Source organism: Mytilus californianus, unplaced genomic scaffold (genome assembly GCF_021869535.1).
Source record: "Mytilus californianus isolate M0D057914Y unplaced genomic scaffold, xbMytCali1.0.p SCAF_6, whole genome shotgun sequence".
Taxonomy (NCBI): Eukaryota; Metazoa; Mollusca; class Bivalvia; order Mytilida; family Mytilidae; genus Mytilus; species Mytilus californianus.
In genome coordinates, this window is record NW_026262712.1 from 12,134,146 (window position 1) to 12,158,807 (window position 24,662).

Genomic DNA, 24,662 nt, shown 5'->3' on the forward strand with positions numbered 1-24,662 from the left:
TTGCAAAACGCAAGCTGAAATCGTACCAAGTGATTATTATTTTTGCACACGACATCTAGGCTGTCGTCCCTCCTCTAATAGTAGACGGTTCTCTTGGATAGGAACATTGTGCATTCAACCGTGGATATTATAAAATATCTGTAATAAACAAAATTTTAATGTTTTGATCGTGTAATGTCTTAATTTTTAAGGTTACGCGGGTTCGGTATTAAGCGAACACAATTGGTATGAACACTCTTCCGTATACGTGTAGAATATATTAAAGAAACTTTCAATTACAAAGTTTTTTTCGAGGACTTTTAAAGTTACAAATAAAAATCCTTTTTATGTTTTTGAAATAGGCTTTTAATTTCCATTCTCAATTTTATTTCAATGTAGAAAATATGTCATTTATATATAAAGTGCATGTAATTCTTTATGCTAGTAATCCACAAATGAAATTGCATAAATCACAAAGGTCTCTAAACGAAGATTGCCAAATCAAATCTATACTATATATACTTAGAAAATGTTAACAAGTCTAGAAAATGTTTATACTGTACATTAAATATAGTTGAAGATGAGATACACTTTGTGACTGAATGTCCACTATATGTTGATAACAGAAATGATTTTTTTACTGAAATTTCTCTAACTTGTAATAATTTTCAATCTTTAGACAATTTTTCAAAGTCTTCATGGCTATTTACACAAGAAAATTTAAATATGTATAAATGTTTGGGAAAGTATTTATCTAAAAATCTTGAGAGAAGGAGAAGTTCAAAGATAATAAATGCAAATTAGCCACAAATACACATATTTTGAGTGGTATATGATTTTGAATGGTATATTTCAAAGATATGAATTGTATTATCTGGTTCTGTCCTGGCCTTTTATAGCATTTTTAATAGTATTAAACGGTGTTGTTTTCTTATATGTCTCTAATTTATGTCTAATCTTATGTACTTGTATGTAATGTGATGAAAGCTCTTTATAGGGCCCTTTAATTGGAAATGAAATATTCTTATTCTTATTCTTATTCTTATTCTTATTCTTATACGCAATTCAATTTTTTATCATTTAATTTACAAGTCACTGCACTTGGAATGTTTAGGTTTTATGTGGTGTGCAATGTAAGGGTGGAATACCATAGTGTCAAAAGAGAGAATATTTTTCGATTAAAACACACCCGGGAACAGCAAGAAAGTTTACCAAAGAAGTTGTGGGTACTTTACTGATTTTATCATATATATTTCTGATAGTTTTCCCGACCTATTCACATATTTTCAAACTTGAAAGGTGACCTATTTCAGCGGCACGCGCCTTGAACATGTACACGTGACAGTTGTAAGTAACAGGTCATCTCAAAGATACCATAATTAGAATAAAAGGTTAAAGTACTTACAAAATATGTCATCTTGTAGAATGTGAATTGAAAAATATATTATTTTCAAATTCGCAGTCCAAGTCAACGGAAAATCTCTGTCACAAACAATTTTCATGCTATAAATACATTCCAACAATATCATTTTAAAGACACACTATAGCTGGCCTTTTCATTAATTTAGATAATACAAATTTAGCTAAATTTTGTGTATTCATATCAACAGACAAATCCAACACTTATCCTAGACGTTATTAATACTCACTTCAAATTTTGATTAACAATTTATTGATACGGATGACAACACTTATGTAATAAAATAAATATTTAAATTTTAATTGGATGCCCATGCAGTGGTGTTGCAATGCCATAAAACTGGTAACAGAAAACTATCTGTTAGTGGCGGATCCAGAGGGGGGCGTAGAGGGCGTTTGGGATAAAAATTGCTTTTTTGTCTTTCTTCTTGTCGTTCGTATTGTAAATTTCATTGAATGTCCGTATATCTTGTTTACAACAAGAAATCTGTGAGGTTATTCTAACTAACCATACAACAAACGATAATTTTTCCATGTCCATTTTTTACTGACAAATCCCACATCAAATATATTTGTACATTTTGTACATACCTTTGGATCCATCCAATCATTTTATGATAGACATTTAATGGGGAGAATACGGCATCAAAAATGTCTAACCCTTACACTTTAACTGTAAGAATATACATGCCCCACATCAGGAGCCGTTGAATTAGTGCATTTTACACTTATTTTATGTTTTTTAGCCAAAAAAAGGTCAAATTTTTTTTCGCCTTGCTACGCTCGGCAGAAGATTCCATACTTCGCCCCCACTTTCCTAAATCCTGGATCCGCCGCTGATCTTGATACATAGGAAAATGAATCTTAAAAAAGTTAATTCTATAAATTCAATTGTGAAAAAAAAATCACAATACCCTGCATTCACCCGGGGGAAAGTTACCACGTAGAATCCCTTATATAGAATGTATGATATCCCGTAGGTATATAGTGAAACTGATAAAAAAAAATCATTTTGATGTTAACAGTTTACTTGTCACATGTCTTTTCTGTGACTCATCAACCGTCCATTAACAAATATTACATGATATTCAGTGAAATGATAACATGCAGAGTGTAAACAATTATTGTAAAAACAGAGCAGCCTTAAATTCTTATAGTTTGGTCAAAGCCGATTCATAGTTTTACCGATGCAAGGATATTTTATATATTGAGTTGAAATGGCCTAGCGGTAGTCTGATCACTTCGAATGCAACACGCTTAATCAAATTTCGTATTAAATGCAAATTTTGCTTTATCTTTGCGGAGCATTCATAAAGTATTTAAAACTAAAATAAGAACTATAATAGCTTTCTGAATAGCTCAGATTCAAAACATTGAGAATAAGCTCCTAGCTGCCGACATATACATCTGGACAAGAATGTATTTTTTGTATTTTTTTTGAAAGAAAAGTTGCATATGTAAGCTATCTATTTATAATCTTCAACTCTATCAGGAGTTTCAAGAAAATGAGGGAGGGGGTGGGGGAGGGGCGATTGAAGTCTAACTGTAATTATAAAAAAGATCGAGATGTGGTATGATTGCCAATGAGAAAACTCTCCAAAAGAGACAAAATGACACAGAAATGAAGAACTATAGGTCACCGTACGGCCTTCAACAATGAGCAAAACCAATACCGTAATTCTCTTCTATATTCATTATAATTTCATAAAATTATAACAATAAAACCTGTTTAAGACAGACTTGATCATCACCGCGGCTCAAGTGATATCGGTGACGAATATCATTATATTATGACTTGTAAAGTATGTTTGTATTCGTTGCAAGCTGTTAATTTCAGTGGTAAATTTTGGTAGATTTAAAAACGAACTTCGAGAGATATTTATCATTTTTAAAACAATGAGGGCACGTGTCACTGATTACACAATTACTCAGCCGTGAATTATCCAATTAACAAAATTGTTTGGATTATCCTTATTGCTTATGAAAATCATGTTATTAAAACAGTGTTTTGAATAAAATTAGATTATACACGTTATACGAAATTTTGAAGTTGTTTAGGAATTGTTTCATGTTGTTAAATTTACTTTATGCGTTGTGCTTTTTTACGATTATGAAGAAAAAATAAAAAATCTCACTTTCACTGCATTTTAATAAAGTTTCTCTTATGATCTTTGCCTGTTATATATTTCTTGCATGTAGAGATATTTCTAGTATCACACTGCACGCATGGAGTGTGATACGAAAATGTTTTACGCAAAACTTAATTTCGATTATTAGAAAAATACCCAAATATGATGAATGACAGAAACTGAGAGGAAAACGGAGATAGATTCAATTTCAGAATTTATCTAAATTCCGTCAAGGCTTGTAATACTGGACCCGTATGCATCAAGCTATTTAAGTTAAGATTTGTTCCAAACGGACGGATGCATGCAATCATTTTGGCTAGTAGTCCATACATGAAATCGCATTAAACATAAAGGTCTCAAAAAGAAGATTTTTAAATCAAATCTAGTAACAGTCTCCGGGACAAGTTTGCACTTCCGCTGAGTGCAAAAGTTGTCACCTTAATTTTTGGAGTGAAGTCAAAATGAAGTTGATAACTTGGTTGGTATTGATTCCCTGATATTTGTCCTAAAATTTTTTGGCTCTAGCACCACTGTTGAAAAAGTTATGCCCCTTTTTTCAACAATTTCCTCAGAGGAAAAGTAGTTTTCCTCAAGGGAAATCAAATTTCCCTTAAGGAAAAAGATTTTTCCTTAAGGGAAATTGTATTTTCCTCAAGGGAAAAAGATTTCCCTTAGGGAATTTGCTGCATTAATATTTCCTTCGAGGAAATTCTATTTCCTGTGAGGAAATTTGCAGCTTCAAATTTTCCTTTGAGGAAATTTGAGGCTTCAAATTTTCCTCTGAGGAAATACTTTTTCCTGTGAGGAAATTTGCTGCTTTAAATTTTCCTTTGAGGAAATACTTTTTCCTGTGAGGAAATTTTGTCAACAGCAATTTCCTGTGAGGAAATTTTTGACAAACACTTTTCCTTGAGGGAAAATTCAAGACCACAAATTTCCTCTAAGGAAAACATTGTTCTCCAAATTTCCTCTATGGAAATTTCTGTTGTTCAATTTTCCTCTATGAAAATTTCATAACAGTAAAAACAGTATGAATATAATTTTTCCTGAGACTGAATAATTGATACAAAAGATAATTAAAACTTTAATAAAATGTTCACTGATGAGTAACATGGAATACAAAAACAATAGGTTAGCTGTTTGAGACAATACAATAATAAGCAAAACGCTACGAATATCATATTATTTGTGATGTTATTAATATTGTGCATATTTGCAGATTAAATAAAATAACCACTTTTCATGTTAATTTAACTTTTCTTCTGTTTAAGCTGCTGCGTACAATTATTCAATCCCCTACATAACAGTTCAGTGCATAAATAATTCCATCCACCAGACATCTTCCTTCTATTGGTAGAGAATACATTTTTGCAATTTGTTCTTCAAACATCTTCCTCTGTATATTTGATATGACAGAGCTATGTACATGAATGGATAAAGCAGGTGTTTATTTCGACAAAATATTATTTTTTCTACATTTTTCCATAATCCTTCAGTGAATATGTAGGTTGTTGCAATTACACAATTGTGTTCTTGTGCATCTATGATTGTATTCCATTTTTTTTACAGCCATTTTGTAGAAATTTCCTATTTTCTTTTTCCAGGTAAGCACACATTTCATTTCACATTAATCCAATTAGCACACAATGTAGAAAAGTATTAACCTTAAGTTTCCTCTTCTGTATTGACCTGTTAATGATCATGAAAACCAAGAAGTCTCACCTATAAATACACAATATATAAATTGAGAAAAAAACAGAAATATGAAATAAGCTTATTTTATTATGTTTAATATGAACATTTTGAGAAACTTAAATTTGATATTCTTACTAATCATGATTATGAGTTCTGTTATTTCAGTGCTTTGTGTCCACGACATAATATCAGTCGTTTTAGTGCCTTGCAGTGATAATGAGTTGAGCCACTTGCAACAGTTTTTACAGTTTGTTCATATGTTGTGCTATTTGAACCACTGTCCTAGATTATGGTTAGGTGGAGTGCTCATAGACATGATTTTTTTTATTAATTGTTATTGGCTTTGAACTAATTTGGATTGTTTAAATCTTTTCATGTTGGGTCTATATTGGCTGACTTATAAGGTATGGGTTTTCTCATTATCGAAGGCCGTCATTGGTCTTTAATTGCTTGCATCCACTTCATTGAACTCTGGTGGATAGATAACTCATTTAATACCATACCACATCTTCTTATTTTTATAATTTTTATAATAGTCTTCAATCAAGGGCAATCACTTTTATTATATAGAAGTGGTCTTACCATTTAGGCCTTGTTGTCTTCTGTTTATCTTGTTTTGCCGATCATTTCTACTGTACAGTCGTAATTGTTTATATTTTTCTTTATCTTCTATATTTCTTGCCCTAAACTTAAAAAAGGTAAAAACTATAATTTAATGACTATAACTATCATTATACATCAGTATGTGTTTTTCTATATACCATGATATAAAAAAGGAATGAAATATTTGTGCTATTTCATTTCACAGACTATTTGCCAGTCAACAGTTTCAAAGACATAACCACGGTCAATAGTTTAACAAACAAACATTCCCGTACTTTTTCATCGTGTTCATACTAATTTTTCAATGGACAACAATGACATGATTAACTATTCTTTCATGATTTGTGTGCTTGACAACATTAAACTCTGAAATATTGTTAACGGTATAATCTGTATGTGTCTGTAGTCAAAATTTTAAATTAATATATTACTTACAGAAGCAATTAAAACAAGAGGCTCACAAAATGAATGTAGTCTAAGAACTTAAAAATTTCTAATTTACCTATTCAAACCATATCATTATTATTTGCTTTTATATATAAATCAGAAATAACCAATTCAAAATGGAAAATTTTAAAGAAAACAAAAGGAAAAAAAATCCCCCCCCCCCAAAATTTTGTGAACCCCCTTATGATTCATCACCCCCAAACTCAATCCCAGCCTTCCCTATGTGGAACGGTACCTTACAGTTCAATTTCAGAGAGATCCATACACTTGAACACAAGTTATTGTCTGGAAACAAGAAAAATGCTTGTTTTTTGCCCCCTTTTTGGCCCCAAATTCCTACACGTTTAGGGCAATTACCCCCAAACTCAATCCCAGCTTTCCCTTTGTGATATGGAACCTTGTAGTACAATTTCATAAAGATCCATACACTTACACACAAGTTATTGTCCTAAAACTAGAAAAATGCTTGTTTTTTACCCCTTTTTTGGCCCCTAATTCCTAAAATTTTGAGGCAATTACCCCCAAAATCAATCCCAGCATTCCCTTTGTGATATGGATATTGTGGTACAATGTCAGAGAGATCCATACACTAACACACAAGTTATGTCTGGAAGTTACAAAAATGCTTATTTTTGGCCCCTAATTCCTTAACTGTTGGTACCATAACCCCCAAAATCAATTCCAATTGTGGTATTGAACCTAAAGGTAAAATCCATTCACTTAAACTAAAGTTAGAGTGCGAAAACCAATGTGTCTTTGGACGACGACGCCAACATCATACCAATATTTTGACCGCAAAATTTTTTTGAGGTCGTATAAAAACTGCAAAATTTCCTTAAAATTATCCATCTAGTGGCAGCAACCCAACAATGGATTGTTAGATTCATCAGAAATTTTAATGGCTGATAGAACTTCACATAATGAACAATTTTACCTCACATAAGATTTACTCTAAATGCCTTAGTGTTTGAGATATAAGCTAAAAACTGCATTTTACCCCTATGTTCTATTTTTAGACATAGCAGCCATGTTCATTGAAGAAACAGAAAATAAAACACAAGCTTTATTCTAAATACCGTAGGGTCATATGCATTCAGCCTAAGTTTGGTTGGAATTGGTTCAGTAGTTTCAGAGGAGAAGATTTTTTAAAGTTAGAAAACATGATAAACAAATTGTGTAAAATTGTCGTTAATGTGCAATAACTCCTTAAGAGGTCCATTGACAATTTTGGTTATAGAAACTTATTTGTAGATCTTACTTTGCTGAACATTTTTGCTGTTTACAGTTTATCTTTATCATTAATAATATTCAAGATAATAACCAAAAACTGCAAATTTTCCTTGAAATTACCAATTTAGTGACAGCAACCCAACAATCATGACAATGGATTATTAGATTCATCAGAAAATTTCAGGGCTGATAGAACTTTTAACACCTAATGATCAATTTACTCTGTGTCAGATTTGCTCTAAATGCTTTGGGTTTTGAGATAAAAGCCAAAAACTGCATTTACGCCTATGTTCTTATTTAGCCATGACAACCATGTTTTTCGAAGAAACAAAAAACAAAACACAAACTTTATTGAAGTTACCCTAAAGATCATTCAGCTTAAGTTTGGTAGGAATTGGTTCAGTAGAGGAGAAGATGTATGAAATAGTTTACACCCGACGGACGCCAATGGTTGATGACAGACAACGACAGAAGACAACAGACGCCAAGTGATGGCAAAATCTCACTGTTCCTTTGGAACGATGAGCTAAAAAGACAAATTTAAAAAATTGCGCTGGCTCTATCCAAAAAAGATTTTTACAGTGTAGTGTACTACTTTTGGGACAGGACATAACATAATAGAAAAATCTATAAGCTATAACTCAAAATATGGACAATTTTATGTTTAAAGGGTCTATAATTTAGTTTTGACAACTTCAGACATACTAATATTTGACCTTTTCAAACTATACCAAATCACTACTTTAAAAAGGATGTTCACTACTCTGTTTCAAAATAACAAGCTTTTTAAAAGACTGTTATAAATTGAAAGTATATGAATAAAGGAACTAAAAAAACAGAAAAAATTAAGGGTCTGTGTGCTTGTTTTTAAGATATAAGCTATTAAAAATTTGGCGGGAAGTGATTCTCTCCAGATTTTTCATACACTTAACACTGGCACCTTTTTCTTTCAAAAGCTATGGAAAAATAACAAGGATTTTATAAGATTTTCAAATATGGCTTTTTAAACTATGTAATAAAATATGAAAAGAAAAGTGGGGGTTTGCGGGCAAACTTTTTTAATGGCACTGCATGGATAAAACCAGAGGATTCCGAATATCTGGTAAAAATCCAAATTAAGAGGAGCGAACATCCTTAACCTAAAAAAAATTGCCACATTTTTTTCCAATGTAATTTCATCATGTTCATCCGTAATATTTAAAGCAATAAATTTGGAAGGAGTATGAAAATAATTTGCAAGTTATACACTATCCACACTAGAGACCTAATAGAGTAGAAATACTAATTTTAATCAAACTTGGCATGAACTAAGATTAGGGAACTATAAGAAGTTTACCTAGTTTCATGGCAATAGCATATATACAGTAAAGACTTTAGTTCATTCTTATGTTTGAACTTTGGGTGTTAATTTGTTGCCGTTTAAAGTTTAACGTTTAACTTTCAAGATTTGGGCCTACATAATTTAAATATTGCAAAAAATTGCTTTTTAAATGTCTTTATAACTATTTATATATAATTGTGCATGTACATGATGTATTTTAATGTAAAGAAGCTGAATACTCATTTGCTGTCTCAGATTTATTTCAATTCTTCAAAAGTCGAATTTATATGAGCATAGCCTAAAAATAGAGATTTCAAAATTAAGGGGGGGGGGGGGGGGCGGCTAATATAAAAATTCTTCATGTATATTTAAAAACCTTACATCGACAGGAAGGCGTCAAAGCAAAAATTTAAAATAGCCTTCAAAGATGTCATAATTATTTAGACTACATTAGGCATTGCAAGACTGAATAACATTTAAGGTCAATATAGGCAGTAACACATTTTTACATGTATATGAAAAAGCATACACATAAGCTAGAGGAAATAAAAATGTGTTTCTTTTTGGTAATTTGTAGGCTAAGGTGACATCATACAAGAAGTATGAGTGATTCTCAAACTAAAATAAAATAATTGCATCCCCCTACTTCATTGTACTTAGGGACCGGTCAAAATTTCTTGATGCATGGGACCGGTGCAAACTGTAATGGGACAAGCACTTTTTGCAGTGTTTACAGGAATGGGACTCAATGTTTTTTTCATTATTGGCAAGCATGGGACATGAACTTTTTGAAACAATGTCTGTATATGAAAAAAAAAAATTTGATAAATCTATAACAAACAAAAATAACATCATGAACATCTAGCAATGTGAATTTAACAGTTACAACATACCAAATTCATTTTCAAGATTTAGGGACCGGTGCAAAACGCAGTAGGAAACACATTTTTTTAACTTAATTTTTGATAGGACTTCTACTTTTTTAGTTTTCAGCACTGATAGGACAGCAATATTGTTATGGCATATGTATGAATGTAGAAAGTAGTCTATACAAATTTAATTACAACAAAATAAACAAGATTAATTGAGGAACAAACAAAGTAACATATGGTGTAAATCAGTCCATCTAACTAAATTAAATATAGATCTATCAAAATTCCAGTTTTTTTGGTAGTTTGGTTCATTGCTGTGAAATTAAAGAATTAAATTAAAAGGTAAAAAAAATTTGATGAAATTCAGATAGTCATCTTTAATTATTTTTATAACTTTTTCAAATCAACTTGGATTTTCATCAAACTATACAGCTATCTTAGTTATATATTGATCTTACTGAATCCCAGGTCGTTATGTAGTTTGGTGTATTGCTGTCAAATTTAAGGATTAAATTAATCTAGGTAAAAAAAGATAGAATTTGCATTTTGGACTAAATTCAGATAGTACACTTTGATGTTTTTATAACTTTTTCAAATCAACTTAGATTTTCATCAAACTATACAGCTATCTCAGTTATATACTGGTCTTACTGAATCCCAGGTCATTATGTAGTTTGGGGTATTGCTGTCAAATTTAAGGATTAAATTAATCTAGGTAAAAAAAATCTTGAATTTGCAGTTTGGACTCAATTCAGATAGTACACTTTAATTTCTTTTATAACTTTTTCAAATCAACTTGGATTTTCATCAAACTATACAGCTTTTTCAGTTATATACTGATCTTACTGAATCCCAGGTCGTTATGTAGTTTGGGGTATTGCTGTCAAATTTAAGGATTAAATTAATCTAGTTCAAAAAAGATAGAATTTGCAGTTCAGACTAAATTTGGATACTTAACTTTGACTTATTTTATAACTACTTCAAAGCAACTTGAATTTTCATCCAAATCTACAGCTATCTTCATTATATTTTTATCTTACAAAAAAACAGGTTATATGGTAATTTGGTTTATTGCTGTCAAATTTAAATATTTAAATTATAGGTTTCTATCTGAATTTTGTCAAAACTGAAAATTTTAGCCTTTTTTTACCTATTAACTAAGTCCTTAAATTTGACACAATACACCAAAACACAAAACAACCTGGTATTTTGTAAGATAAATATATAATAAAGATAGCTGAAAAGATTGATGAAAATCCAAGCTGATTTGAAAAAGTTATAAAATTTAAAAAATGACACCTTTGTTTTGTTAAAACAAGAATTTAATATAATCATGATAATAGAACTTTCATAACAATCCTTGATAACCTTTTAAAAAAGGAAATGTGTTCCAAAGTTACAGTAAAAATTTATTTTAATCAAATTTAAATAAATTTTTGTCAGATTTAAAGACATGGCATACAAGAGGCACTTTAATAAGGTTTAATTACATCAGTACATGTGTGTTTTACAGGTAAAAAGAAAGCCCTACTTTTCTTAAACTCGTGTATTACTTATCGAATGTAGGACAGAAGTCACAGACAAAAAGTCACAGACAAAAAGCCACAGGACAAAAAGTCACAATTCAGTTTTGAGATTATTTTTCTTTAACAAGAAAACACTTATTTAAAAAAAAACATTTTTGTACTTTTCTTGAACTTTAGTATATAAAGCAACTTTGTAAACAAAATTTATATAAAAAAATAAAATTGAGAATGGAAATGGGGAATGTGTCAAAGAGACAACAACCCGACCATAGAACAGACAACAGCAGAAGGTCACCAACAGGTCTTCAATGCACGAGAAATTCCCGCACCCGGAGGCGTCCTTCAGCTGGCCCCTAAACAAATATATATACTAGTTCAGTGATAATGAACGCCATACTAAACTCCAAATTGTACACAAGAAACTAAAATTAAAAATAATACAAGACTAACAAAGGCTAGAGGCTCCTGACTTGGGACAGGCGCAAAAATGCGGCGGGGTTAAACATATTTATGAGATCTCAACCCTCCCCCTATACCTCTAGCCAATGTAGAAAAGTAAACGCATAACAATACGCACATTAAAATTCAGTTCAAGAGAAGTCCGAGTCTGATGTCAGAAGATGTAACCAAAGAAAATAAACAAAATGACAATAATACATAAATAACAACAGACTACTAGCAGTTAACTGACATGTCAGCTCCAGACTTCAATTAAACTGATTGAAAGATTATGTCTTCATCATATGAATATCAGGCACAATCCTTCCCGTTAGGGGAATTAGTATCATACCATCATAACATATATGAGAAGAACATAACCCGTGTCATGCCAACAACTGGTTTTTGTCGAGCCTTCGACTTTTGTCGAAAAAGCGAGACATAGCGATCCTACATTCCGTCGGCGTCGTCGTCGTCGTCGTCGGCGGCGTCCACAAATATTCACTCTGTGGTTAAAGTTTTTGAAATTTTAATAACTTTCTTAAACTATCCTGGATTTCTACCAAACTTGGACAGAAGCTTGTTTATGATCATAAGATTATATTCAAAAGTAAATTTTGTAAAAAAAAAATTCCATTTTTTCCGTATTTTACTTATAAGTGGACTTAGTTTTTCTGCCAGTTAACATTACATTCACTCTGTGGTTAAAGTTTTTGAAATTTCAATAACTTTCTTAAACTATCCTGGATTTATACCAAACTTGGAAAGAAGCTTGTTTATGATCATAAGATAGTATCTAGAAGGAAATTTTGATAAAATTTTGTTCCATTTTTTCTGTATTTTACTTATAAATGGACTTAGTTTTTCTTCCAGTCAACATTACATACATTCTGCAGTTTAAGTTTTTAAAACATTTATTAGATTCATAATTTATCCTGGATTTTTACCAAACTTGGACAGAAGCTACTTACAATCAAAACATAGTATAGAGGGGAATATTTTTATTAATTTTTTTCTTCATTTTTGTTGAGCCTGCGATTAACACCAAAAGTAGGCGAGACACTGGGTTCCGCGGAACCCTTACGAATTTTTAAATAAATGTGTTTAGTGCCGATGCAAAGACCCCATAAGTGAATCAATATTAACGTATTTATAATGATCAAATAATTGTTATGAAAACAAAATGTCAAAGTGAGTTGGTAATTAAACGGCTTCATGGTGCCAAGAAATATATCTTTTGCATGATTAAAATTTAATAAATTTTTATTTATCAAGTCTCATGAACAATTTCATCAACTGTAAAATAAATATATGTAATAAAAAGTAAATATTTAAAGATCTTTCTCTAAAATATTCAAACAAGTGTATACATATTATTTGTGACTTTTTGTCCTATCAAATTTGTGACTTTTTGTCCTGTGACTTTCTGTCCGTTTACCTACTTATCTAGTGAATTCAAAAGGCCTTGCGATTTAAGTTTAACAGGATGTTGCAATTTTGAATGAATGTTATTTAGAATTTAATACTCTCTGGTAGGTGTGATCTTTTTGCCCCAAGCAGGAGGTATTGCTTTATACTTCACCACTTTAATCAGAAGGACAATTTTAATAATTTCTTTAATGTTTGATCCCTTTTTGATATATTCATATAATATATATCAACATGTCGAGATAATGTCGAGACTAGTCAAGTAAAATGTGAGCACAAAATCTGGTCTTTTCAGACTCTGAGCAGTTTGTAGTGTAGATAATGAACAAATCCAAAGTGACGAAGAAGATGACCTTGTAATAAGAGCCTATGACAGTTCTGACAGTGATAATGACAATGATGACAATAATACTAAATGATGAATACAGTAGTAATAGTAGTAGTAGTGGCAGTGAAAGTGAAAGTGAAATTGAAAAGGAATCTTATTTGCCTTCTTCAAGGAGGAGATCATTTAAAATTCCAGACAAATTCAAAGACTTACTATATATGATCTATGTTAATCTGATAAAAATGAAGTTAAATATAAAAAAGAAGATGTGGTATGATTGCCAATGAGACAACTCTCCACAAGAGACCAAATGACACAGAATTTAACAACTATAGTCTGTTTGATTTATTCATAGATTAGATAGGACATATACTTATTTAGTAGATATTTCATATAGGACAGAAACTTTTTTTGGTATATTCAGAGGGTAGGACATAGCTTTTTGTAAGGGAGAAATATGAATTGCACCGGTCCCAACCCCCCAATAAATATTGACCAGTCCCTTAAAGAACAGTGAAGGCAACAAAAAAAAAACTTTGGAACAGAATAAACATGAAAAAATACTTTGATATAAAATTAAAAAAAATATGTAAAAATTTGATTAGATATTTTACATGTATAACCGTTTAACAAATGTAAAAAAAACGAATTCATGGATAGTGTTTTCTGCGCAAAAAAGCATGACTGTCAAATATAATTCTGTCCTCCCGTAAAGCAGAATTTACCTACCTACTGTTAATTTAGAATAGTCAGATTCTAAATTAAGCTGCAATTTTTTTTGAAAAAATGTATTCTACCATACACTTCATACATGTTTATTGTTTAATATTGCATGTATCATTTATTATAGTCAATAACATATTGTCATCTGTTTGGGCTCCTGTGTTGGCAATAAAATATGCTTATGTATTGTTTTGTTTACTTTATAACAGCAATATAGATACAGTTCACACATAGTAGCATTATTTTTCAGCTATCCAAATACATTGTAGCATGAAATGTAGCCACAACTTTGATCATGTTTTTTGTGCTTTAACATGGGACACACACTTTTTTACTAGGTAAAAGTCATGGGACAAGCATATTTTTATTCTGCCAGTAACCATGGGATCAAGAGAATTATTTCAGACAATTTTCTTTTTGCACCGGTCCCATGCATCAAGAAATTTTGACCGGTCCCTTACTTTTTATGCATAAAAAATATAAATAAATAAATTTTGAAGTATTAATACATGGTCCACAATAGGGAATCTTTTTTGTAAAAAATGAAAATCAATGGATGATAACTGTGTACTTGGACTAACAATTAAGATTTCACATGCTGAAATGTCTCGTCAGCCCAATCTCAATCAGTGAAATAAATTATTGTTTGTTTTTTTTTAAAGCCACATGGAAGTAGTCCAAATAATTATGACGCATTGCAAGGCTTTTTTTTCTCTCTGACGCCGTAGGAAGGAGAAGTGAGTTGACATAACATGTATGTTATCATGCAAAATCAACAGTAAATTTTTGAGTATATACCTAGCTATGATTGTCATCGTCACTGCAAATGGATCATTTATACTAGGGGGAATGGAACCAATAAATTGATCGGATCCGATATGAAGTTCCCAGTAACGGAGAACCTATAACTTTGAGGTAAGATTTTTAGTGTCGGTGGTCTCGCAAATGAATCAGGGTGAATTGAAGGTTCATTAATTAGCAGAGAATAGACAATTATCAACTTGTTATTCATTATCTCGCAGTTATTTACGGTTAATTAGCTGTATATCCCAAAACAGGTGCTCGGAGCTAGTACTAGTCTATGACTTTTAAGTAACAATTATATTTATATTCACAATCAATGGCGGATCGAAAGGGGATGGGATCCGGGGGTTTGATTCCCCTTTTTGTGAACGATCAATGCATTTAATGGAGACATATATTTGGACCCCCTTTATCCTGGCTGGAATCGCCCCTGATATCATATTACATGTAAATCAAGTCCCGGGTTACTGTAGAGCATAATAGCATAACGGTAATCACAAAGAGTGTGGTAATTTTAAAAAGGACGGGGATTTATAAATATACAATTCTTGAAGAGGGGGAGAGTGCACTTCACGATGATCGAAAAAAGTGCCTTGCACGTTATTTTCATCATCTTGTCTGAAACAGAATAATGAGCTTCAAGGCGAAGCGCGAAAACAATAAGTCATGTGAAATACTAATGACAACCACGTTTTACGGACAAACCCTTAAATCCCTCAATGTTATGTCAAATGAATTATAGCGAGGAAAGGTAAATTTAATTTAATATCAAAACTAAATATTTGTTATATTTCGCTCCTGATTTCTCAAGAAATCATAGAATCAATAAATGTGTAAATTTCAATTAGGCCTATGCATGTCTGTGTGAGATCCATTTCATGAGACCAAGGATTTCTATAAAATCCTTGATGGGACCCTTTATATATACAGTTTTCTTTTTTAACCGGAAAAAATAAAAAAAAATATAATCTTTTGGGAAATAATCCGATTTTGTTGAATTATTTCCCTTCATAATTATGACAAATCCTTTTAGTTCTTCAATTTTAAATTAAAACAAATATTTCATTTTGATCTAACGATTTTAAATTGTAGTGGCATGGTCAGTCAACTGATTAGTTGCATGGCTGATTACCAGTTTACTGGTGACCCAGTATTCCATATCACAGTGGCGTGTACCCTTGGGGTGTGTATAACTTATTTTGAATACCTTAATTTTCTGGGGAACATCCTGTCCACGTGTAATACTTAGTATATATTGCAACAGATGACATTAAACAAATTTTCTTTGTAGCATCGGTGTCTATTTCATGTTCAACCACTTTTCACAAAAAAGATAATATAATAAAATCATTAAAAAAAAGATTAAAAAAAAAATAAAACACTAGCAAATAAACTTCGCAATGAGTAAACGGGGATTTGTGTTTTAAAGGGCTTATTTCCAGTAGATATATTTCATACTAGATAACTAGACCTGAGATAACTTTTTTTTTTGTAATATATATTTTATTATTTTCATATCATTCTCAAATATCGATCATCTTAAACAGAGACATATAATACAATTGTATTATATGTCTCTGTCTTAAATAAAGATGTACAAAAAAATAATTTTGTTATAACTCATAAATATATGGTTAATCATAATTGTTACAAATTATAAAATGGTAAGTCAATGCCCGATGTGCCGCCGTCTGTTGCAAAACTACGATTTAATCTTTTAAATGAAAGACGTGCACTGCCTTCATCGGAACAGAGGAAAGTCCACCTAGTGTACATTAAATAGTATCCGTTTGTTATGCTGAAAAAAAATCATCATAAACTTTTTAGTAGACCTTCTCGTGTAAAAAAAAACCAAACTTTTAACTGAATTAAACAAAAAATTATCAAACAAAACTCATTAGAAGTCACTCATAGTAACATTTTGTTTAGACATGAGATAACTTATAGTAAGATTATTTATATAGAACAATTAAAAAAAAAATGTCCGATCTGATACACGTACCTAAAATGTACAAAATTTTGAACAGCTTCAAATATATGGCCTTATCATTGGTAATACATCATATTTGTATCAGTTATTGCTGAACGTGTAACCAAATTAAAATGAAGAAATAGGCTCGAAACCGCATTTTTTAAAGATATTTTTTTCAATCCCAAAATAGATAATAGATATGCAGATTAAAGTCCAGATGAGAAGATTAACTTTCTTTCTACCGAAGTAAATATATTAACAAGGATTGAGGATATCAATAAATTATTAAATTCATCAATTTATTAAATTTTAACATGTGAACCAAACAACGAAAAAAAATAAACGGGAAATTGGCTATACCTTTTTGGTATTAGCCATGAAGCCATGTATGTACCAGCCATTTTAACTTATTGTTTTCTTAACCTTTAAAGAATACATTTTAAAATGAACTACTTTATTTATAGTAGTTCAAGAAAAATATATATATATAATTGTCGAAAATCCGGATATGGTGTACAAATTTTTGCACCTCATGTTTGCGGTTTACCATCTTTTCCGCAAGTTTATTGTTTTCTGTTTGGTAATAAATTAATAATAATAAGATCTATTTTGTTACATCTTGTGATCCGTTTATATGGCAATCGCCAATGGCAGTCAGCAGGGTTTTAGAACATCAGTTGTTCGACCTGCTAGTCAAATGCGTATTGTTAAAATATACTTTTTCACTCATTTGGTCTTTTGGAAAATGTTGTTTGTGCTGTATTTAGACCCAACTACCAAGAAATTTGTTTTGCATGCACGCGTATAAAAATTGCGGTTTTTATCCAACGCAATCATAGGTTTGAACGTTGTTTTCAATTTAGACTTGTATATAATATATATTAGATAACTCTTTCCTTTATATTCAATGGAACAAGAAGCGAATTCGTTAGCGAACTAGAGTAACTATAGAAATAGCGTCGTTACAGGTCTTCTTCTGACCGGCAATAAATCCTTAGCAGTAATGATAGTGGAACGTCCATTGGGCTGTGCTCAGCCACGTCCAATGGGGACGTTGAATCCTTGCAACAACTCTTCGAGTGGACTGTAAGGAACCTGGTATTAGGCCAATTTTCTGGCCCTCCTTTTTCGTTGGCAGTCGAAATTTTCCGACCGTATCACGGGCGGTCTCAATTACAAGACCTACATGTACCTTTCATATATTATTCGGTACGTCAGACACACCCGACATTAATCAACCAAAAACTCAATATTTTACAGTAGGGAATGAATATCTCCCACGTTCACTTGTCCCTTGAAGGATCAATATTGAATTTCTTCCATCCCCTTTTATAAGATTACATTATGACGTATGTTTTTTTTTCAATTTTAGGAAAGACCAACAAATCGATTTTTATCACCAAATTTGTCTTTGCTGAGATTAACACTAAAAAAGTATAACAAAACGTAACGATTGAAAACTCACAGTTCAGTTTTTAAGATATTTTTTTCTTTGGAAACTAACAGACTAATTTTCAAAAAGTTTTTATCTTGAACCATTATTTATTAAAACGAATTTGTAAACAAAAGTTATTCTTAAATATTAATAATGATCAATGATTGTAAAGAAAAAAATCCATCATAGTAGTTTGTTAATTTACTGGCTCCATGGTGTTAAACATGTCACCTTTTTTTTTTACAAATAACTGATTAAAAATATGAAGCCTTTACTGTAAAATAAATCAGTCTAATAAAAATAAATTCATCCAGAATTTTCTCTCATAACCTTTCAACAGTTATTGTAAACTAATTTATTCGAACTATAATAGTCCTATGACTTGCTGTCCGTTTACCAATATTTATACTTTATAAAGTGTTTTCATATTCATTGAGCATTAACTTCATGTTTTGCGAATATTTATAAGGGGATAATTATTATAGCCAGTAATAGCTAACAATTTATCTAAAGAAAACGAGATGCTATATTCAAATTCTTAGATATGAATCTAGTTCTTTAAAAAAAATTCTCAACAACAAAATTCTACACTTTCATTTATCTGGGTCTTTTTGTCTCCGATTCGAAGCCGCCATCCCGTACCAAACATATCTATTCGTTTGGCAATATACAATCATGTAAGCAATATACAACAGGCAGTAGATCTGAATTTGTAAATTGTTATTTTGGATTTTACCTGATTAGGACGTGTCTCGTTGAATTTTCTAATAAACTTACACACACATAATCTGACTTAGCATTAGCTTCAGTTTTGTGATAAAAATATAATAAACTCACAGTAACAGAAATAGCTCTTGAAAGCTCTGTCAGATCCCGGCACTTTTAACTGTTTTTTGACGCGTGCTAAAAAATGCAGCACCTGGTTACATGGGCTCTTTTGACGCGTGCTAAAAAAATGCAGCACCTGGTTACAAGGGCTCATTTGACAAATTATCATCTTTCGTAATTTAAGTTATAAAATCTAAATTTTAAGTGATCTAAAATGTTCATGACTAACGAGTATTTTCACTTGTACGATTTTTCTGTGAAATGAGTCTAAGAGTATATACATGATCATACCTGTATATCGGGATACTGACTGCATAGTAAAATATTTATGTACCTATTAGTGCGGCTCATTTTGGTCTTTTAAGTAAGTTTCCTTCCCCTGCATTACTTGATCGCTTTTGTAAAAAATAAACAGCAAAACAACAACAGCACTCGACGTCAGTATTGTACCAAAAAAAAAATGAAAAAAATATTCAAAAAGAAGGCTCATAAAATTCAAATATTGGTAAGCACACACACTAACTTGTCACTACAGACATGATCTTTTTGTAAATGCGCCAAACTCGTTTCTTCCACAGGACGATGTCGATGGTGTGGAAACGAAAACCTAGTCCAAATAATTATGACGTCTTCCAAGGCTATTTAGGCGTCTTAGATAAAAAATAAAAAACCCTTGCCAGACGTCATAATTATTTGGACTAGGGAAAAACCAACAAATCATTAGTTCCCCAAATGAGTATACTAGTTTAAAGGTTTTTTTTAATATACATCATATAGCTATTTCATATTGGAATGGCACATATTCATGAAAAATCAACAAATGATCCGAAAGTCGGAAAGATGAATATAATCCTCTGACTTCACAAACTTGGAAACAGTTGTGATGTTGCTTCGCTGAGCTATAGATAACAGTATGACCATCAACAATGAGCAAAATTCACACCATATATAGACATAGGTGCTTGAGGACAGGAGTCGAGATTCACGTTGATAGTAAACATGCATATTAAGAGTAAAAATATGGTATATTAGTATATATATGGTACAAATAAGTGATATATATTGAAAAATCTAAGATTTATGATAATAAGGGGGAGGGACCATTGGGGGGGCTCAAAACAGGATCCTGTCCTCAACCAATTATGCATATAGAAAGCTGTAAATATAATAAAAGGCCTCGAAATGACAAATGTAACACAAATCAACAAGAAGCTTAACATTTATAATAGAATTTAAAATAAGTTGAAAATAGAAATGGGGAATGTGTCAGAGAGACAATAACCCGCCCAAAGAGCAGATAACAGTCGAAGGTCACCAATGTGACTTCAATGCAGCGAGAAAATCCCACAACCTGAGGCGTGCTTCAGCTGGCTCCTAAACAAAAATGTATACTAGTTCAGTGATAATGGACGTCATACTAAACTCCGAAATATATAAAAGAAACTAAAATTAAAAATCGTACAAAACTGACAAATGCCATAGGCTCCTGACTTGGGGTTAAAAGCCTATACTGTAAATTTCAGAAATTATTGCATGCATTTATTAATATTGCCAATTAACATAATGATGATAATTTCCCTTTCAATTTAAAAAAAATTCTGATTTAAGTTTTTGTTGTATATTGGGACTTTGGATAGTCTCAAGAATGCTTTCACCAATTTTTATGAAACTTTGGTGAATTGATTTTATATATTGACATAAACTCCCTTTTCATTTTTATGACCCATAGTGGGTCAACCCTTGACCGTCTGTCCGTCTGTCCCAAAGTCATTGGTTTTTGTTCTCTAATTTAGTTTCCTCAACCAAATGTTATAAAACTTTTACAAAAGCTTATTACCACAATACTCAGATCAAGTGTGAATTTTGGTGGTGTCAGTGTTACCGTTCTAGAGTTATGCCCCTTTACAAATGGAAAAATTGCTGAATTTTTGGTTTCCCGCTCTCTAACTTTAACTTTAGTCTGCCTCAACCAAATGTTATGAAATTTGCACACAATGCTTATTACCACAAAAAACAGTTTGAATTTTGGTGGTGTCACTTTTACTGTTCTAGAGTTATGTCCTTTACAGATGGAAAAAATGATGAATTTTTCGTTTCCGTCCACTAAATTAAGTTTGCCTCAATCAAATTTTATTGAACTTTAACCCAATACTTTTTACCACAAAATCAGATAAAGTTATAATTTTAGTAGTATAAATTTTACCGTTCTTCAGTTATCTTCCTTTATAACTTTATATGATATGCAAGCCGGAGTATCATCCCCTATTTATTTTTATATAAGATGCAGAGTTATGGAATTTTAGTTGTTGGAAAATTGTTTAAAATTGTCCATTTTCACACTTTGGAAGGTTTCAGAATTGTATTTGTTCAAAAATCACGGCCTTAAACTTATATACACTTGCGATATCCCTAAATGGAGCCAAATTATTTTCATGTTTTGTTTCAATGAATACCACTCTGTGTGCATGTCCTTTTTTAGCTCACCTGGCTCGAAAGGCCAAGTGAGCTTTTCTCATCACTTGGCATCCGTCGTCCGTTGCCGTTGTTAAATTTTTACATTTTGAACTTCTTCTAGAGAACCACTGAATGGAATGGAATCAAATATGGCATGAATGTTCCTTATGAGGTGCTGACCAAGAGTTGTTACTTTGTTGCCGATCTATCATCCAAGATGGCCAGCAGCGGGGGACTTAGTTTAAGATAGGACCCTATAGGAAATACATACAAATGTCTTCTTTTAGAGAACCACTGAATGGAGTGAAACCAAACATAGCATGAATGTTCCTTATGAGGTGTTGACCAAGTGTTGTTACTCTGTAGCCGATCGATCATCCAAGATGTCCGCCAGCGGAGTAGGACAATATTAAACCAAATATGGCCTCAATCATTATTAAAGTATCTGTTATGATTTTTATCTTTTTTATATGATTTCAAGAACCCAAATAGAGTCAGGTGGGCGACACAGGCTCTTTAGAGCCTGTAGTTTTGTTTTTTTAGGGGGGGGGGGGGGTCTTAGTTGCGCAGTGCTCACAGTTTTTCTATAATGTAGTTAATCATTAAAATTCATTTAAAGCATAAACCCAAGCTATAAGGGCAACAAGCTTATCAAGCACTCATGGTACAGCTTTTTATTAAACACGTATTGATATATACATTAAACAGCAAAATAATTATTGATGCAAGATGTCATTAAATAATAATTTTTACTCTTTTTATGTGTAGGACAAGAACTATAGAAGATACAGAGAAATTATAAACAGCAGAAATGAAAGGCAATTTAAAATTTGCAGAAGTCAACAAAACCTAAATGGTAAGAAAAGTCATCATAGATACCAGGATTAAATTTTGTATTTACGCCAGACGCGCGGTTCGTCTACAAAACACTCCTCAGTGATGCTCGATAAGACTCATAAGGCCATTTTTATAAAAGTTATTGCCCTTGAAAGATGATTATCATGATTATTATAAAAATAAAAAGATGTGGTATATTAAATATGAAAACTATTAATCATGGCTCTAAGAAAGCAATTATAGGTAGTGACGGCCTTCAATAATGATAAAATACATACCCTATTGTCAAAGTAGTCAGCTATAAAAGGGCAAAAAGGCCCTCAGACAAAAAATTGAAATAATCCCAACTGTAGAACTAATTGCCTAGTTTATAACAAAACAAATTAAAAAAAATAAATATGACAGATATGAAACAACAACAACCACTAAATTTTAGTGTCAGAATAAACTACAGGCTCCGAACTTGGGACAGGCACAATCAGAATATGGCAAGGTTATATAAAAATAAGAAGATGTGGCATGATTGCCAATAAGACAACTCTTTACCAGACAACAAATGACATACCAGTAGATTTCCTGCAAAAAAATAAACAGTTTTGGACTAAGCAGGAAATTTATACCTTTCCCTTAATCGAAAAGACACAAAGATCTGTTAGTACTCACAGTTACTGACAGCTAGTTAAAAATCAATAAAAACTAATACATGTAATAAAAAAATCAGGTTTGTGAGCACTCAACCCTACCTTAACTTTGGAGAGTGGTTTAACAGCTCAACATATAAAGAACAAACTGTAAAATAACCGTTGCAATTGACTCAACTCGAAAGATTGATAAAATGCACAAAATCAACTAATATAAAAACCCATAGACAAAAAGCACGGAATTAAGAGAACTTACAAGTAAGAAAGGAAATATTCTTAAAATGTTCATAAACATGACAAAATAAGCTTTTTTATTGCTGTTACTCTCTCCATTTATAACATTTTATTTGTTTATTTTGTGTATTTATAGGTGATCAGACATCTTGGTTTTCATGATCAATAGGTCAATACTGAAGAGGAAACTGAAAGTTGATATCTATCTACATGGTGTGCTAATTGGATTAATGTGAAATGGAATGTGTGCTTTCCTGCAAAAAAGAAATAGGAAATTTCATCATAATCACATGATAATGGCTAGAAACAAAATGGAGTTCTATCATAGATGCAGAAAAACAAAATTGTATAAATGCAACAACATATTATATATATACGTCAAAAGAAGGGAGAAATGAAGAAAAAAATAGTATTTTGTTGTTGAAAGAAACACCAGCTTTATCCACTCATTTACATCGCTCCCTCATATCAAATATACTGAAGAAGATCTTCGAAGAACAAATTACAAAAATGTTTTCTCTAAGAATTGAAGGAAATTGTTTAGTGAATGTAATAATTTATGCATTGAACTTTTACGTAGTGGATTGAATAACTGTACACAGCAGCTGAAACAGAGGAAAATTAAAATTTACAAGAAAAGTGTTTATTTTATTATTTAATTTGCAAATATGAACGCATTCTTATGAACACCACAAATGGTATGACATTCAAATTGGTTGCTTATTAATGTATACAATTGAAACAATAACAAAGAAAACAGAATACTTTGCTACAAAAAAATATTTTATAAATCAAAGTTAAAGTCATATTAAGTATGTACAATACCTTGACCTAAACAGTCAGACTCACTGTATTGTTTTTGTATGTCATGATAATTTTGAGTCAAAAATTTATTAAAGTTTTAAATATCATTTGTATCATTTATTAAGTCTTGTAAACATTATGTTCATACTGTTTGTATAGTGAAGAAATTTACAATGAGTAAAAATAGGGGAAAACATTTCCAACAGGGAAAGTTGATGTACAGAATCTTCCTTAGAGGAAATTTGGAGACCAATGTTTTCCTTAGAGGAAATTTGTGGTATTGAATTTTCCCTCAAGGAAAAGTGTTTGTTAAAAATTTCCACAAAGGAAATTGCAGTTGACAAAATTTCCTCACAGGAAAAAGTATTTCTTCAAAGGAAAATTTGAAGCGTCAAATTTCCTCAGAGGAAAATTTGAAGCCGTTAATTTCCTCAGAGGAAATAAAATTTCCTCAAAGGAAAATTTGAAGCCGCAAATTTCCTCAGAGGAAATAGAATTTCCTCAAAGGAAATATT

The 24,662-nt window shown here is 31.4% G+C and overlaps 2 long non-coding RNA genes across 2 annotated transcripts; one reads left to right on the forward strand and one right to left on the reverse strand.

Annotated features, from left to right (window-relative positions):
* Positions 1-4,598: 4,598 nt before the first annotated feature.
* Positions 4,599-6,290, reverse strand: LOC127704918 (uncharacterized). Its single transcript, XR_007983575.1, has 2 exons — positions 5,805-6,290; positions 4,599-5,249 (listed from the first exon to the last, which is right to left on the reverse strand). It is a non-coding gene; the product is annotated as an uncharacterized LOC127704918 (long non-coding RNA).
* A 13,348-nt stretch (positions 6,291-19,638) lies between these two features.
* On the forward strand, positions 19,639-24,254 carry LOC127704920 (uncharacterized). The gene is made up of 3 exons (XR_007983577.1): positions 19,639-19,682; positions 22,400-22,487; positions 23,480-24,254. It is a non-coding gene; the product is annotated as an uncharacterized LOC127704920 (long non-coding RNA).
* The last annotated feature ends 408 nt before the right edge of the window (positions 24,255-24,662 follow it).